This window comes from Lissotriton vulgaris, chromosome 4_2, assembly GCF_964263255.1.
Source record: "Lissotriton vulgaris chromosome 4_2, aLisVul1.2, whole genome shotgun sequence".
Lineage (NCBI taxonomy): Eukaryota > Metazoa > Chordata > Amphibia > Caudata > Salamandridae > Lissotriton > Lissotriton vulgaris.
In genome coordinates this window covers 23,128,921-23,148,201 of record NC_141692.1, presented here as the reverse complement: position 1 = coordinate 23,148,201, position 19,281 = coordinate 23,128,921, and the positions used below count along the sequence as shown (strand labels likewise).

The 19,281-nt window shown below is 44.8% G+C and overlaps 1 long non-coding RNA gene across 1 annotated transcript in view; it reads right to left on the bottom strand.

The window, feature by feature from the left end:
- Positions 1-2,048: 2,048 nt before the first annotated feature.
- LOC147718167 (uncharacterized) overlaps positions 2,049-19,281 on the bottom strand; it is an 85,558-nt gene continuing 68,325 nt past the window's right edge. The window contains exons 3-4 of the long non-coding RNA XR_015295558.1: positions 17,645-17,863; positions 2,049-2,348 (exon numbers count right to left, since the gene is read on the bottom strand). This is a non-coding gene — a long non-coding RNA (uncharacterized LOC147718167). The remainder of the gene's footprint in view (positions 2,349-17,644; positions 17,864-19,281) is intronic.

Here is a 19,281-nt window from a genome sequence, read left to right as displayed (position 1 = left end):
ATGGTCATCTTTGCAGACTTTGGGGTCGAGCCAGCAATGCAGAGAGAAAAGGGGGACCAGAGCCCACATTGCAGCTCAGTTAATATCCAACACAAGGACACCCTGAGACAACACTGAGGACGCAGCCTTGACTGGAGAATGGGCCTCGATGACCTTGTGGGGCTCCTCCTTGTTGAGGATAGAAGATCCTAATAGATTGCATAATCCAGTGGAAAAGAAAATACCTAGGATCCAAGGGCCAGATGTAGGAAGCCTAATACCGGTCGGTAATGGCGGAAATTACCGAATTTCGGTCGCTACCGAGCGGTATTATGCAATTGAGATGTAGGTGGCTACATTTCAGATTCGGTACTTTACCGAATCGGTAATTTAAGGAATCTGTAAATTACCGAATACTTAAATACTGATTCAGTAAATTACCGAATCTGAAATGTAGGAAGCACTCAAGTGAGTGCTTTTCACCTGTAAGGATTCGTTATTTACCACCAACTACAAGTTGGTGGTAAATAACGAAAACCATTAAAAAAGCAATTTTGTGCTTTTTTTAACAATGCCATGTAGCAGACATACATGCCCTTAGGGCATGTATGTGTGCCACATGTGCACCCATGCACTATTCAGGGATGTAACAGGGTGTCAATGTGACACCCTGCCACCCTTGTAGGTCTTCCCACTTACCGATTCGGTATTTACCGAATTTCACAGATTCGGTAAAAATTACCGAATTAATACCTACATACCATTTACCCATTCTAAAATACTGATATATATACACCGGTAAAATTTGGTATTTTAGAATCGGTAAATGTTATTTACCTACATCTGGCCCCAAGTTATGAGCGGGGCTATTATATGCTTTTATAAGTATCAGTGGAGACCCCGGAAGGAAAACAGTGCCTGAAGTAAAGCTTTTTTGGGGGAATATCATTGATTTTTCCATAATAAACGGTTTGTCTAATGAACGATGAATCCCATTGACCAGCGTGTTTTTGGTGATTGTATTGGTTTTCTTATTGATACTCTATGTACAATCCATGTACTACCATAGCCTGCATACAGGTTTTTGGGCATGATCATCAAGCTCTGGTGAGTGGACGAGACCAGTAGCCAACCCCATGCACCCACTGCCCTTGGCCATATGTGGCTGCCTTGGACACAAGCCTTGACTTTTGGCCATGACTCACACACACACCCTCCAAACCCTGAGCCTCCTATGCATAACCTATGGATGCACCCTTCCCTAGTGGCTGCAATGGCTCCAATATTTTCGGGACACAAATAATAACTACACTTTAAATACAGTCATGTTCAGGCTCTTTGTAGGTCCCTCATGTTTTGCTGATCCTTATTGGGTCTCAATTTCGTTATGTTTCTTTCAAATAAAGTATACAAAAAGTGTTAGAAGGAATGTTTGAATTGTTGTCAGCCAATGGCGGCATCCCAGTTTATCATTTTTTTGCTCACTATAGATTAGACCCAGCCGTATGCAAATCAGCCCAGGTCCTACTCCAATAGGATCATTCTAGCCTGAACTGCCAAGCCAGGTCCTCTTTGAACCAGAATGCAAGCAACCCAAGACTGATCTCTCAAATAAAGGAGATGTATACGGTTTTGTGAAGTGCCCTAGTCTTTAACTGGGATCAAACTTGTTCCCTCAGCCCATCACCTCTTGGTCCCCAACAATTTTTCATTATGCACATTAGAGAACCGTTTACAAAATGGAGACTTTTCAGTGCTTCAGCTAAACATATTTGTATTTGCCCTTCAGACACTATTCTTGAACAGACACTCTTAAACTTTTCCCAAACACTCACTTATTTTTCTAACACGTTTATCACTCAAACTCTTGAGAGGCTTTGCCCTACATCTGAGTAAATGTATTTCTTGATGCAAATTTTTTATTAATTTCATTCACATGTTATTTGCGAAACAAAAAGCAAAAGTTCCTACTGGACTCAAAATAGAAAATTATTCTTTTGGCCTATCCTTTACCATTACTTCCCCCAGCTGTGTCTGCTTGAAACTCGTGAAAGCAAAACCAAGCTAGTCACTCTAATTTTCTACAGATTCATGAAAGATATTAGCAAATCAAAATGGCCTTTTCAATAAAAAGAGGACATAACCATAACTACAGAGTATATGAATGCATAGGAATTTATTTAAGCAACCAGCATGTGATTTAGCTTCTGAAGAGCACCACATTGCTCAGTATTGATTTTTTGTAATCAGTTATTGAAATCTCAGCAGATGTACGGTCTTCAGATGGATCCTTTTACAGATTCCAGCTTTTGTGAACAGAAACCTTCAACACAATTCCAATTCAGTTCTGCTAGATGCCATTTTCTCATCTGCAAAAACATGAAAAACAAAAAATACTGAGGTTACAATTTTCAAGCATTTGAAAGAAGAGCATTTCATCTTATGTTTTTATCTTCCTATATTTACACTATGTGGTGCATATGCTCTCTCAATTTCCAAACAGAATAAAGAGCCTTTTGGTTCCATCATAATGTACTGACATTTATTAGACCATTGAAATGTTGCGAGTTCCATTCAGGCAGAGAGGAGACATTTGAATAAGGATCTGAACTAGATGTTGTAGCTTTATTTAGCTGTATTCAAGTTAATATCCTGAAAATTCCCTCATTACGAATTTGGTGGGTTTGTTTGGGGGGATACTGGAGGGTTGCACTGGCGTAACGAACCTCGAGGGGGCCAACCTGCGAGGCACGTGGAGGGGCTCCCTCCAGGCTCAATCAGGAGTGCTGTGCTGAGGGGGCCCCCTGGAGCTTGGGGCCCCCCTGTACTGTGGGGGCTGCGTGGCCTGCGTTACGCCCCTGGAGGGTTGAAATGTCCAATGCTGGATGGTATTCACACACTTAATTTGAAGTTTTATAGTTTTCTCCCCGGAATAGGAGATAATCATATGGTCTCAGAGATACCGGGTCCTTTACCAGAATACTGAGTTGCTGTAAACACAAAGTCAATAATCTCGAATGATACTGAGCCACTTAATACCAAATCAAGGATATTACTGACAATAATAACACTGTGTCATTGATAACACTAATGGGAAATGTACTTCCTATTTCATTTCTCCGTTGTGGGAATCATCAAGGAAATCAAAAACTGCTATACAACTCATGGTACTCTAGTGTAAAAACAACAGAAGGATACTGTCACTAAGGTAACGTTCCCAAGGGCCTGCCAAAGCAACTGCTGGCTCTGATAAAGAATACAAAAAAGTGATGGATGGAGTGCTTGAATTAATCTCACTCAAAGAGAGAGGAAACAAGCATTTGCAATGCAATAGGTCTCGCATTACTGAAAGTTTGAGCTATTGGTGTTACATTGTTTGCAGCAGTAATAGCTCAAACTTTCAGTAATGCGAGACCTATTGCATTGCAAATTCTTGTTATTCACTGTACTGCTGATCCTATATCTCTGCTACTGTGTAACAGTTGTAGCAGCACATATATTTTACACGAGAAGAACAGTGCAATAAATTCTTGTTGTAAACACGCTAGACTGTTTCTTCTGTGTATCTCTCTGAGACCAAATGAGCAATCACGAGGGACTGGGTGAAAAGTAGTATATTGTTTCCACGAGTCTGAGAAATCAGGGTTTGTTATGTTCTGAGGTTGCCAAAAATGAATCTCTCTGATAAAAGGATATTCTAGTGGTACTGTGAGCTTTCTAATGCAAACAAGGCAAACATACGCGCTGGGGGTGCTCAGAGTCAGTCTACCACCCGACCCACAGTGTATGTTATCCAAAATTGCAGGTCCTGCAGGGATACTATAGGAACTACACAACATGGCCTCCTGCAGGTCATATTTAGCCTGTAACTCTTCGTAAGGGAGCTGTTCGGAGTCCCAGTAGAGATCTCCCACCACTCTCAGTCCAGCCTCCTCCCAAGCTTCGAGTCCCACACAGTGCCTAACCTTGGAAAGTGTCAAAGCAGGCTCAAAGGCAGGTCAGGGGAAAATGGCACTCTGCTACCCACTCGCCTCCGGTACCTTGCCCAGCATCTCATCTATTGGTGGGGGTCTATTAGGCACTAAAGGGAATAACTTTGATTTTTATCGGTTGACCTTGCCAGATAATCTATCAAATTTCTCCAACATGGCCTGCGCCACTTCCAGATCCGCAGTCGTATCTCAGAGGAATAGTAGTAGGTCATCCGTATATAGGGCTTTGCGGTGGAGTTTCTCTCTGATCATCTGGCCTCTGTAATCCTGCCTCTTTCTCGCTCGGCAAGCTAGTGGCTCCATAGCAAGAGGAAATAGCAGCAGGGATAGTGTGCATCACTGCTTCGTCCCTTGTTCCACCGTCTGTCTGGAAGAAATAGTCTTCCCAGTACGCGCTATGGCCGGTGGGTTTGTGTGGAGCAGTTACCCATGTCAAGGACACCCCCCAGGCCCATCGCAGTCATCACTTTGTATAGGAAGCGCCCTTCAAGGCTATCAAAGGCCTTCTCAATGTCTACAGCATAGACCACTGCTTCAGGCTTATTATAGTCCTCTGCGTCCATAATAGTTTTGAGTCTTCGTATGTTTATGGCTGTGTGCCGCCCTGGTATAAATCTGGCCTGGTCGGAGTGGACCAACTTCGACTTAAGATCTTGTAATATATGTTTAGCATGGATAATGGCCTATATACCATGTGTATCAAAAAAGAGGGGTAAAGAGAAAGGGATCAATTGTTGATCCTGAGGCTCAAATTACCATTCCTGGAAGGTAGAATGGAAGGTCCAACCAGAGTCGGAGCCCCAAATAGCAATCACTAACAAGAGGGACTCGGTTGTTCCTAAAGATCAAGAATGAAGAGTATGGTCAAATATAAGGGAAGAGTAGTATAGGAGGGTAGTGCTCAGTGGAGGGCTACCCTGGGAATCCCATTAGTTGGAATGAATGGCCTCACACACCCTTGCGAGTGTCATGCTTCATCATCGGCCGTTGCTCCTCGTTGGACAGGCGGTGCAATGTCCAACGGGCTCACCTCTAGGAGGGGCTCTTTATCGGAGATCTTTTTTCCAACAGCCTGTGGGTGAAGTGCAAGTGAGGGGCCAGGTGAGGGGTGGATAGTGTAGGTGGGTGCGTTAAAATAAGGCACGAGATACCGGAGATCAGTTTATTCTGGTGGTTCCCGTGCTTTATGTTAAAAACAGTGGGTAGCCTATGATCGGTAGAGGTTCTGTATCACGATCTAGGACTACAATATGTTCTGTCAGGTCGACATGTTTCTCGCTTTGCAATTGAGCTGCGATTCTTCAGGACCTAATATAATATATACATCTATCACAAGGGATGACCTAAAAAGTATCAACCTATAATATATATTTTTGACTGTTGTACCTGGTTAAGACTGCTCTTGCCTAGAGGAGACAAAAGAAAGGGTTACCAAAATACAGTCAACAGTATCCCATATTTGACCGTGAGCACACTGTGGTTGTGTGGAAACAAGTGACTCTGTGGCAGTGACATTGAGTGCGCAGTGACCAATTAATATCAACTCTAATCACATTCACCACATGTCATCTCTAAATTAAGATTACAGTTTAAGAATTAAAATAAAATAGAAAATTAAAATGATATACAATATTAGAGCAGCAGCTTCTTCATGGTGTCGTAATCGTAAACCTCCAAGGGCTATGTAGTTACTCACCTAAAGGTCAAGGAGTACAGGTGTCAACAGTACCCGGTAGGTGTGACTTCAAGGGGGAGAGCCAATAGGAGTTTAATGGCTACAAGGGAGACAAAGGCACGCAAATCTGGTTTATCAGTATTCCCTACAGGTCAAGACAACTCCAAGTTCTGAGAGAAGGGAGGGGGGTTGGGTTATGGTTTAATAAACCCTCTGGTTCATACTCTTAGTATTGGATATTCTATTGTGGAGACACTCCTCTGCCTTCAGTCATCCACTAAGTTTCAAACATCTTGTGTCAACTGTACACCCTAGGACTTGGGGAGCACCACAACGTAGTACAAACAGAATGTATCAATATTCATAAACTGCTCTCCAGGTCTCATTGTAAGTTCGCCTGGTTGATGTGCAAAAAAGCAGTAATGTACAAAAATCCGCGTTTGTGATAAATGTGCCAGATCTACCCAGTAAGTGCCTGAGTGAATGGCCATCCACACCAGTGCAAACTGAACCCGCTCACTTACACTCTTAAAATCAGAGGCAAAACGGGCAAGCGAGCTGTCTGCTCGAGGATGCGCACACACACAGACAGACAACACGAACAACAAGTAAGTACCCCGATATCGAGGTGGGAGTTACAGACTCAAAGTGCCCCCAGCTTAACGATGCCATGTTGCCCGCTCACTTCTACTCCCACACTCGGAGGCAACCGTGTATGCGAACAGGCACATACTCACAGCCAGACAGATTGGTACGTCTCATTCTCAGTGCGCCCCCAGCTAAGAAGCACCATTACTTACTTCTCGAGGCCTTGGTCAGGACTACTTTCCCTACCCATCGCTACCGGGAACCGGATAGTAGTGGGTTCCCGGTGGTCGGGTCGTTATATCGATGGGAGTGGGCGTTGCCAGTGTGTCCGGTGTGTCACCTGACTCATGGCGCTAGCGTGGGCGCCATCTTTGAACGTGCAAATAACCCAATGGTATTGAGAAAAATATTGGGAAAAATACTGAGAAAAATATACAACAGGCTCAGTCAGCAAGATGTTTATAAATATAGTACGACTGGTAAAGTTATAATGATCACTAGTGTAAGAGACCATTAAGAGGTTGTTAAGATCTTTGTGTCAGAGGTAACAACAGGTGTTGGGTATGCCGCGTAATTAGTGGCATTCGTGTGGGCGCCATCTTAGAGTGGGGAAGTCAACCATGGTGAGTCTATGTACAAACACATGTGTACATCAACCAGAGTTAGTTGTTTTAATTACTATGGTTTCGCGAGTGTTGTAAGTGAATGTCCACATATAGCGGGGGGTATTTGGATATTATGATAGTCTGTTGGAACTGTCATCAGACTGGTAGAGTCATGGCAGAGTCATGATGTCAAGACTTTATATACAACAGAGCCTTATTCAGGACACAGATAGGTAGTATTGACATCAATGTGATCATAGGCTACTCCATGGGATATCCTCATTAAGCCCCTGTTTGTCTGTGGATAACCGATGTATCCATCGCTGTTCCTTATAGAATAAGTCCTGTTTGGATCTTATATTAGGGGTTTCAAGAATGATCCACTTTATGGAGTCAGCACTATGGTTGTGTTCCAGAAAGTGCCGACACATTTTAGTGTTCGATTTCTTACATCGTATATTACTACGATGTTCCGAAATACGGATCTTGACTGGTCGAGTGGTCATGCCCACATATTTTAACTCACATGGGCACCTAAGCAGGTAGATGCAATTGGAGGAGTTACAATTAGTGTGGTTACGAATTTCCCAAGTGAATGTCTCAGTTAATTCTATGGATTTGGTGACTTTAGTAAAGGGGCAAACACTACAGGAACCACATGGGTAATGTCCCTTAACTGGAGGGAGTTGCCAAAGAGTGTTCTGTCTGCGGACTGTGCTTTGTTTCGGTCTGGTGTGGACCAATATGTCTTTTATATTGGTGGACCTCTTAAAGGCAAACCTTGGGGTCTCGATAGTCAGCTCTCCTGTATTGAGAATCTGCCAGTGTCTTTTGACAATTTTCTTAATGTCATTAGAGATGGGTGTGAAAGTAGTCACACAAGTCAATGGATTATTATCTGAACTGTCTCTGGCATTGACCTCCAGAAGTGCCTCTCTATTATTGTTCTTTGCCCGCTTCCGTGCTTTGTTGATCTCCTTCATGGGGTAACCTCTGTCTTTCAAATTCCGAGAAAGAATACTAGACTCGTTCCTGTAGTCTAAAAGGTTGGTGCAATTGCGCCTAACCCGCAAAAACTGTCCAAAGGGAAGGTTCAGTCTTAAGGCTCTTGGATGGTGACTTGAGAACAGTAATAAACTGTTCCGGTCCGTGGGCTTCCGGTACATAGTGGCGTTAACCTTTCCCCCTTCCAATCTGATGGTGAGGTCCAGAAATGCTATACTGGAGTCTGAAGCAGTGATTGTGAAGGTAAGGAAATTGTTCAAGGTATTTAGCCACGTGAAGAACTCAAGGTATAGGTGTGATGTCCCTGTCCAGAGTATGAGGATATCATCAATGAACCTCCTCCATAGTATGATGTTTGATTGGTATGGATTCATTGGTCCATTGATGTATTGTTCCTCAAAATCTGCCATGTACAGACAGGCCACCGAAGGGGCAAAGGTACTGCCCATGGACGTGCCTTGGGTCTGTTGATAATACTGCCCCTTGAATTCAAAAAAGTTTTCTGTCAGGGCAAGACCAGCACATTCCATAATGAATGAAGGTGGTGTTGCTGATGTCCATACTTCCGTATTAAGAGTCCTCTCTATCACCCAGAGTGTGGCCCTCTGTGGGATGTTTGTATAGAGGGCCTCCACATCTAGGGTGATCAGGAAGTCAATTTGAATGTCCTCCTGTAGGTTGTCAAGGAGGCGTAAGACATCTTTGGTGTCTTGGACATAGGAAGGTATTCTCTTCACTAATGGCTGCAGGAAATAATCACAAAATTGTGATAAAGGCTCCAAAACTGAGCTTATCCCCGAGACAATTGGGCGTCCGGGTACTGGTGTTGTCCCCTTGTGAATTTTAGGGAGGGTGTAAAAGTATGGGACTCTTGGGTCTTTCTTCACAAGGAATTCCGCCTCTTTCTTAGTGATCCACTCTTGGCACTCTGCAGATTCCACCAATCCTGTTATGGTGGTTTTAAGTCGTTCTGTGGGGTCAGTTGGGATAGGGGTGTAATAACGTCTATCCCCGAGTTTTCGTAAACACTCTGTTTCATAGTCTTTCTTATCCATTAAAACTGTGGCTCCACCCTTATCTGCCTGTTTGATAGTGATGGTTACATCATTCCCTAATGAATTGAGTATCTGTGTCTCTCTGTTGGACAGATTATGGTGTTTCTTACACGGTCCCAAAGCCCCAATGTCCTTGAGTACAGCCTGCTCATATGTAAGGACTTCGTTGGGTATCATACCACTATGTGGCGTAAAGGTTGATGGATTGTGAAGACCGGAGTCAGAACTTGTCTCGACTGGTCTCCCATCAAAGAAAGCTCTCAGTCTGACTTTCCTGAAGAATTTTTGAATTTCACAAGTCAATTCTAAGTTGTCTATTCTTGGGGTGGGTACAAAGCCCAATCCTTTCTGGAGGACTTGTTCTTCTGGTCTTGTAAGTTGGCGTGATGATAAGTTCACAACCAAACTCACTTCCTTGTTGTCTTGCTCCTTGTTTCCATCCCTAGGGTTTGTGTGTCTTCCCACTGAACCCTTTTGTCCAGAGCGTTTCCTCGCCTGCGCCCGCGCCCTCTGCCCCAACCTCTGTCTAAAAAAGGCTGCTGATTCATGCTTTGTGGGCCCCTCACTTGCACTTCACCCACAGGCTGTTGGAAAAAAGATCTCCGATAAAGAGCCCCTTCTAGAGGTGAGCCCGTTGGACATTGCACCGCCTGTCCAACGAGGAGCAACGGCCGATGATGAAGCATGACACTCGCAAGGGTGTGTGAGGCCATTAAATTCCAACTAATGGGATTCCCAGGGTAGCCCTCCACTGAGCACTACCCTCCTATACTACTCTTCCCTTATATTTGACCATACTCTTCATTCTTGATCTATATACCATGTGACCATATGACGGTTTCCCCGGCTTCAGCACCGGAACTATGAGGGCTTCTCTAGTGCTTTCCAGAAGTATCCCTGTGTCCCGGGCTTCAGCATACAACTTGACCAAGCCAGGGGCCAGTTCTTCCACATATGTGACGTGCAATGCTTCCGGCAACCAGTATGTGCCTGGCGTTTTATTGCATGCCATATGTTTAATGGCCACTCGTACCTCCTGTAGTGTAATGTCTCCTCCCAACTCTTTGGTCTCTTCAGCGGCTAAGCGTCTCATCCACAATCCGTCCAAATATTTTTGGGTCTCCACTCTATTGCACTGAGCCAAACTCTTATATAGCCCAGCATATAATCAGTAACTGAATCGACCAATATTTGAGCAGGATTAATAGGTCCAGGAGCTTCACACTATCCCTAATACCATTAAAGTAGCTAAGCTAGCTTTATGTAAATACAACGTCCTAGATTATACGCAAGGTTGTTTGAAACATCTCAGTGACATTTGTGGAATTCCTAATCACATGAGAATATTTTGCTAACAATAATAATTCACATTACTACACGAGAAGAGGGGGTGCTTGACGGCCCGGAAGGTTTGGTTTCTATCCGACCATTATTGCTTTCTATTTGTCTCTTTTGATCTGATATACATGGTAAGAGCGCTCCTGCATCTGTAGACGTTTTTTTAATGGTTGTCTCAATAAGTTATCCATTCTGCTTAGAATGGCTTCTCAACAACAGCTACTTTGCCTTAATGCAGCTCTGTACTGTGCTTGCAGCACCTTCTCCATTGTACTGAACTGTTTCGATGGATGTATGACGTTACAACGCATACTTTTACAACGCATTCAATTACAATGCATGCCACTACAACAAATTTTTTAAAACTACCTTTACAACGCATTCCATTACAACGCATACTACCTTTACAACGCATACCATTACATTGCATGTATGGTAAGTATTGGATAGTGTAGGGGTAAAAATTACTCTTCTAACTCCAGGGGGTGCAAATGTAGGGTACGTTTTGAATAGTGTAAAGGTACTATGCGTTGTGATGGTATGCGTTGTAATGACTGCGTTGTAATGACATGCGTTGTAGTGGTATGCGTTGTAGTGTCATGCGTTTTAATTGTGGCATTGTAATGGCATGCGTTGTAATGGATCTTGCGTTGTAAAAGTTTTGTTGTAATGGTAGTGCGTTGTAAAAGTTGAGTTGTAAAGGTTGTTTCCCGTTTCGATAGCCGCCTCAGGTCTGTATCTGTTTTGGTCCCACACAATAGCTGCCATCCGAGCCGGTCACTACTATGGCATTGCGTGCATTTTGAAACTGAGAAATATTTGTACTTTTAGCCAGTGTTTTTGTTAATGACCAGGAAACAACAGCAACCCCAAAAGTAACGTTTTTGCAATAAACACGACAAACAAAACAAACACTCACAAAGCCAAAAGGCTGACAGCCAGCATTGTACCTATTGGCTTTCTCAATGCTTGTTCTCTATTGTTTCTGTAGTCACCTCTTAACTGGCCTTCGTACATGATTTTAAGTCTTGCACAGAAATAGCTGTACCTGTCTTGCCAGCCTCTTGTAAATCAAGCAATATACAAATAAGGAATACATATAGCTAGTGAAAAACTTCATCAATTGGTCTATTTTTCTCTCATTCATATTTTGCTTCTGCTACCGCATACAACATAGTGGAATCGGTCAGCCCACTTCAGCCTCTCACAACGGCCTCATATGAAGCTGAAGCATTCACACTGTTCTATTGTGGTTGTTCCTTTGAAAATGAAACTTTTACTGCTATAATTAGGCAGCTACATGTTTTTTTTTGTTTCTTATTTTTGTACATATGCTGGCAATAAAAAAAGTAACAAATGATACACTCGGTTACGGAGCGTCTTCCCGGGCCAACCACAGATTCTTCCATGTGTGTGGAGGGAAACACGACGCAGAACCGGAAGTGTTGTTTGCCACCATAACGCACTCTGCGGTCAGCAGTCTAGTTGTTAACTGATAATCAAGGAAGTGAGCAACCCGGAATACCCTTGAGGGCTTGGGTAATGAAAGTAGAAGGGTAAAATTGCCTTCAAGGGACTTATTCAGTCTATATTTGTTAGTTGAAATTATTCTAGAAAGGATCAATGGATCATCCTTGGGGTGAATTAATCAAAACTGATCAATTTATATTATCAACATATAACATATAAACAAAGACACAAGGTGTATACGAAAAGGTTTTTATCAAATAGTTCATTAAATCAACTTCATATACAGATAAATAAACAAATAAGATTTTAGGACTGTGGGTACACATATAAATAAATTGCTAAGTGACTCAACAGAACCTAAAAAACACCTATCCCAGAACACATTGAGTAAAACAAAGAGGGGGATGAGATGTATTGTCGACGTTTCGGTTTCTTAATAATGATTTGATGAAACCATCCTCAGGACCATCATCAGTGCTGATCTGTATAGAAATATTGTAATCTGCTCGCAAATCGCAATCACAGTTTCACGCAGTGAAAACGTTGGTGGATCACAGTATCCTAATGCCTTAACTAGTGGATGTGGAAAGCACTCATCAAGGCTGGATATGAAGTCAAATCTTCACTCCCATGCATGTATATTATAACGCAGAAATCGCCCAGTGTCACTCGTGCGGAGTCTTATCAGCTTTTTAGACACAGTCTGAAGTAATTGTGACCAGTATGAATTTTAAACAGGTCAGTAAACAGTCATTTGTCCTGCAGCGCCTAGGATTCTGGCGAAGTGGAGTCACAAACACGTCCCGTCTGAAATGAAGTGGCTGGGTAGTCTACTGGAACCTCTAGCAGGAGAAGCTGTTTTCACCATCTTGGGTGACTTCAACTTCCATCTAGAAACCCTCAATGACAACGACACCTCCACCCTCATTGCAGAACTGGAGGCTGTGGATCTCCTCCAGTTGGTGACTAGCCCCACTCACAAAGCCGGGCACACGCTTGACAGACTCTTGACTAGCAACAGGCAAATGTCGATAATAAAAACCATACCCTTGGCATGGACTGACCATTAGGCAGTCTTCTTCGATATTCAGGCAAAAACCACTCTGCTGCTTATCGCCCCGACTCCACCCATACAATTCAAAGCTTGGAGCAGGTTAGACCAGCAGCTCCTCAAAACACATCTGTCATTCACCAATTATGACCCATCACCAGACCCTACACTTGCCTCATGCAACTACTCTGAATGGCTCAATAATGCTTTCAACGCCTTAGAACCTTTGAAAAACAGAGCTGTCCCATCGGCCCCCTGGTACTCAGAGTTGCTTAGGCTCGGAAAACAACATTGCAGGAATCTTGAGATAGGTTTGCAAGAAAGTGGCTCTATATATACTGGACTGTTAGATATGGGGGTCTCTAATTGGCAGAGGTAAGTACCTTAGACCAAGTAGGGACCCTTGCTTCTAGTCAGGGTGAAGGAATACACACAGTAGATAACCCCTACTCACCCCCTAGGTAGCTTGGCACGAGCAGACAGGCTTATCCCTAAGGCAATATGTATAATAAATGCCCTCAACACAAACAATGACCCCAAATCCACCACAAACTGAGACCACACAGGTAAGTATATATAAATATAACTTTATCTAGTTTATGCAGTAAAACGGTAGTTAGACTTATTGCACGATATCTTCGGTTTCTCTTTGTATCTGTATATCTTCTACGAAAGTCTTACACATTTAAAACGAAAGCAGTCTCAAGTCTCTTAAATCTCACATTAGGTAAAGGCTGTAGGTTAAATGAGCTTTGAATCAGCTCCTGGCTGTACCTAGCGCTGCTTAGCAAGAGCGCCTCACTGTGCCGATGGAGAACCGAAGCCTCGGCGTAGGGGGAAGTCTCCCAGCAGGCCCAGGGCGATCACGTTAGCTCTCCGCCCGCTCTCGACAATCCGGCGAGCGGCGGGGAGCTATGTTGACACTTGGCAGTTGGGACGGCAGGCCGGGGGTCACAGAGGCTTCTCCGGGAAGGCTCTTCTTCGCGTCGCGTCTCCCGGCGTCTCCCAGCGCAGCTCTTCTCAGTTGGACCAATCAGGTCGCGGCTCTGCAGGCGAGCCCTCGAAGACACCCGGGAGTCAGCCAATGGCAGTGCGGCTCCCGGGACGAGCCCTCAGGGATGACGAAACCTCAACCACTCGCAGCGCGGCTATCCCGATGACGCGGCGGCCTGGGAACCAATCCCAGCGCGGCGTTGCTGAGGGGGCTCGGCTCTCGCAACCAATGGGGCACGGCGGCTTCGATCTCTGGCTCGGAGGTCCCGGCAAGGGTCAGCGAGATCGTAGGGCGATTTCAGGACTCAGGCAGCAGCAAACTTCAGCGGAGCGGTGATTTTTTGAGGGCGCGGGTCACCACAAGACTGCCCTCACGGCCACAAGATCTTGTTGGGGCAGAACTCACAAGGGGAGGCACCACGGACCTCCGACCCTCGCAGAATGTGTGCCGATGAGCACACCGATCTCTGCCCACAATCAGCAGTTAAAGATAAATCACGCACCAAGCCAAGACAGCACGATCCTTACAGCGCAGTTCAGTTTCTGTGGAACCTTTTGACCCTGGGTTCCTGAGCAGGAGGCCAGCTCTTCTCAGGCCCTTGGAGATTCAGTCAAAGACACAGCACACAGCAAAGTCTTTTTAGGTTAAGCAGGTAGGGTCACGGCACACAGCAAAGTCCCTCTTTTCCTCAGCTTTAGTTCAACAGCAGAACAGGTCAGCCCTTAGAGCACACAGCAAGGCAATCTTCCTTTAGTTCTTCAGCGGTCCTTCTTCAAGCAGAGGTTCCTCTTGATTGTAGAATCTAATTTTCTGTTGTCAGGGGTCCTTCTCTTATACCCCTAAAAGTCTTTGAAATCTTTGTGCAAGTGGGCCCTGAGCCCGGTCTAAACCAGTTCTGGGTGTTGCTGGAGCCCTGGGGCTTCCTGGCTTCCTTCTTTCTTTCAGTGTGAGGGGCAGAGGTGACAGTCGCCCAGCGGGAGGTGGAGCCAGCATTGTGGTCAGGCAGGCACAGCCCCATTCACTCCCAGGTGCTATCTCCTCCCACTTCCCTGGCAGCAGATGCAGCTTTTCAACCACGGGCTGACTCAGACAACCTCCTGGGGCACTCCAGCCCCTGTCACCCTCAAACCAGACAGTCGATCCACAAGCAGGCCCAGGCACACAGAAAGGTTAGACAAGAGAACAGCCACTTTCTAAAAGTACTATTCTCAAACACAGAATTTAAAAACAACCTTGCCTAAAAGATGTGTTATTACATTCTGAGTTCAGGGATAACAATCACTTATGTCCCATCTTGTTCCCATGGGAAGATAGGCTGGTATCCATTGGGACCAGCCTCCCCCATGTTAGTCTATGGAGCAAGATAACCTTGCAGCAGTGAGCACACAAAATGGCTGCTGCTCACTACCAGAGCATGTTACCTGCACTAGTACATGGTCTACCTTACCCATACACTGCACCCTGCCCAGGGGGGTACCTTGAGCCTTCCATAGGGGTGACTGATGTGCACAGACAGGGAAGGGTTAGGCCCAGCCAGTGGGGACACTGGCCAGGCAGACATGGCAGTCCACTGACTGCATCCAGGCACTGCGGTGGCAGGCCTGAGACACCATTTTAGGGCTACCTATGTGGGTGGCGCAATTAGCGCTGCAGGCCCACTAGTAGCATCTGTCATCACCAGCCCTGGCACACACAGTGCACTTTACTAGGGACTTCATGGCGACACAAATATGCCAATCAGGTATACCCAATCAATATGACAATTTACATAGGGAGCACTTACACTCTGGCACTGATCAGCAGTGGCAGAGTGTCCAAAGCATCTAAACCAGCAAACACGAAATCCAGCACAGCATCAGAAATACAGGAGGCAGAGGCAAAAAGATGGGGTAAAACCACACCAAGGGTGTCAGGTCTAACATTGATCAAAGTAAGGTACAGTGTGTGTATAGAGTCCCCAGTCCCCAGAGGTTTGGCAGAGGCTGAAGTTAGATATAACCTTACTCTCTAAAATGGTAGCTTGGTCGAGCAGTAAGGCAGTATTAGAGGACGGTGTAAAGCATTTGTTGTACACACTCAGTCAGCAAATGGTCTCACACGGATGTATGACGTTACAACGCATACATTCACAACGCATACCATTACAACGAAAGTTTTACAACGCAGGATCCATTACAACGCATGCCGTTACAACGCATGCCATTACAACGTAAGTATGGGCAAGTATTTTTTAGTGTAAGTGCTGGATAGTGTAGGGGTTAAAATCACTATTCTAACTCCAGGGGGGTGTAACAGTAGGGAAAGTGTTGGATGGTGAGGGGTTAAAATTAAATTAAATACTTACCCATACTTACGTTGCAATGGCATGCATTGTAATGGCATGCGTTGTAATGGATCCTGCGTTGTAATAGTTTTGTTGTAATGGTAGTGCGTTGTGAAAGTTGCGTTGTTAAGGATGTTTCCCGTCTCACACACTCAAGAACTGAACTCTTGGCCAATTGTTTTGTATCAAAATATATAGTTGTTTTATTTTAGAACCAACAAGGTATCAACATATACTTTCTCCGAGAGCGGGGGTGCCACTCCGAGAGCGAGTATTAATTGCTGGCCGAAAACGAGCTGTTTTCGTCGGCCCGAGAATTCTATTTGTTAGGGAGCTATCGCCGGATGTGGGCTGCATGAGTGCCCGAGAGTGCTCTTTCTTTGAAGCGGGCTGCCTGCACACTAGAGAGTGCTACCTACTGTGAATGCACCTGGGGCCAGGACTACATCACCCAGGGTGCATTGCTACACCACACGTGCCGGAACTGAAACTGGAGGCGTAGCCTTGCGCTTAAAAGCGCCGCCTATCCTTACGTTCAGAAAAGGGGGTGGTGATGGACAGAGTATCTGAATTAAGCAGAACACTCCTACCCAGTCAACAGATCAGGACTTGATCCATCACCGTTTTTTATCTCACTGCACCATACCAGCTCAGAACCTGGCTACATGCAAATTAGTCTGTCCCTGGCCCAGTGCATCATGGGAACAGGGCAGACCAAACTACCAAGCCAATTCTTTTACTGGAAAGGAAACAAGCTTCCGGGGACCGGTTTCTGGCATTACAGCCGTCTTCGGTCCGGCTTGCTTGAATCCTGATGGTGCAGTGAGCAAGGGACTCATGTCTGAGCATACCCTTCCACGCTTATGGTAGACAAAACGATTCAGAAAAGGGCCTATCCTTCCGTGGCACGGGGCGCGGAGCGGGGTGAAGCCCGGGACAAAGAGTGGGCCTGTTTGTGCCTGGGAGGGACTGGGAGGGACTGGGAGGGACTGGGAGGGACTGGGAGGGACTGGGCCACCCCACTAAGCAAAGGGTACTTCCACGCGCGGACACAGCCCGAAATACACTTGTTAAAAACAGTTCTGTCAGTCATTGACCATGTCATAAGTACTTTTGATCATGCACTGAAACGGGATTAGAAATGTCATGTTCTAGCGGGAATTGTATTTAATTACATGTTAGTACTGTATAACATGTACTTTATCTAGGTCTATGACGGTGCAGCAGTCCTATCTTGATAAGTCAAACATACATATATTAGGGCTATACATGGCAATTGTATATGAAATATTGGACCTGCCCTTTTATTATGTATTCCATAGTTGTTATCCTTTTTACTCTTTGTGTGTAAATGTGCTTTTATAGTAAAAACTGGCCAAATAACGTTTTATTTGACTTGACACTGGGTTTACTTATAACCAACATATTCCTTTGTGTATGCTTTGTAGTGGGTTCAGAGAGTTGCGGAAGCATGCATCACTCCAACTAGATCTGCTTACAATGTTGGTACTTTCTTGCACTAATGAAGGTTTGCTGATCTTCATGTCTAGATTTATAACCTTTTCTTACCTTCAATAAGTCAACATCCTGCTGCAGACACTTCGATCTGACCTCGGTAATCAGGCCCCTTAGGACAAACTCCCGTTTGTCTAATTTTTTTAGTGTCTCCCTGATGTTCTTCTCTTCTTCCTGCAGGTTGCTGATGTGACGAGCTTTTTTCTGCTCCAAACTCTGCTGGAGCTTCTCAAACTTATTATTGATTCTCTCTCTCTGGCTCTTGACCTTGGCCTGCAACATTAAAGAAAATCATATCTTTACAATGTTATAACCTCAGAAAGATGCAATAGGCTTATCAAGTGACTCTGGGGCTGACATAGGTTTTCTTCTCATCCACTAGGCCATTGGGGGCCATCATATACGTCATAGGAGAGACAGGGGTGTCCAGCAGGACAGCAGAAGGCATAGCAGTCGTTTTTTTCCTGACATGGACATTCCCTGTACTACTATTTGATGTCTTTGTGCAGCAGAGGCAGAGCTGTGTTGTCAGGGAGAATGACAGAGGTCCCAGAGTTTTGCACATGAAGATTTTGTATTCCAGCAGTACAGGAATTGGACTGTGGCAAGCAGTAGCTGCATAAAACACAAGTATTCTCTTGTGTCTTCTACTGACATTTTGAATGCAACACAGATCAGATGCGGATCCTGGGGTGCGGTACGTGGTCTACCTGGGGAAGAGGTTGAGATCATGGGAGATGCTGCAGCTTTGTAGCCAATAAAGGACCTTTAGCTTCAGCATCTGTGGATTGGAATACTGAAGACAGATGTGGTGCCAGGGCTGGAGACAGCAGATGTCTTTGCTGAGAAGGATACTCCATGTGTAACCTACAATGGCATGTGGTGGGAGCCCCAATGGCAAGAGAAGGAGAGGTTTAATAGGACACTGCTTGGAGGTGGAGGAGGTGATAATATTTGTAGTGACTAAGGAAAGGTCTTATTCAATTGAAATCCCATGAGTTGGCATCACGCTAGGGCTGGGTCTGAAAGTCTGGAGGTTTTCCTACCACCAGAATGTATGAAGCAGAGGCAGTCTGGACCATCCAACAAGAGCACGAATAATGGAAAAGGAAAGATGCCTTGTAGGGAGATGTACATTTGGCTTTCATCAACATACATGATGCTCAGCAGTGCGGCTTTTGATACACACTTTACAATACATGTTACATACAATACAAACTGAATCGAGAATGCAATCTGTTTCCTAAAAACCTCACAGCTTATGTATTTGCACAAAGCCATGCCTGGCAAAACCTCAGATCAAATAGCAAACAAAATATTTCTAACCACATGGGCTACAAAATTAATCCCCAAAACATCCAAGTACAAATGTATGTAATAGACAAACATGCGCACTTGCTACTTGAGGCACGAATTAACAAATCTAATAGGTCCTGCACTTTAAAATAGGGTGTGTACTACTTGTTCATGCTCAGCTTACAATAAAGGCCTTCAGGTTCCATATCAAGGAGCTTAAAGCACAGCAGGGAGGAGTCTCTTAATCATTTAGGATAAGCAGCCCACTCCTTCCTCTGCACCATCTAGAATCTTGCTCCTGCAGAGAGCAGCGCAGGCAGTGCCATGCCTACTCTATCCTCTACCACTCTGTGCTCCACTCAAAATGTCAGTAGAAGACACAAGAGAATAGTTTG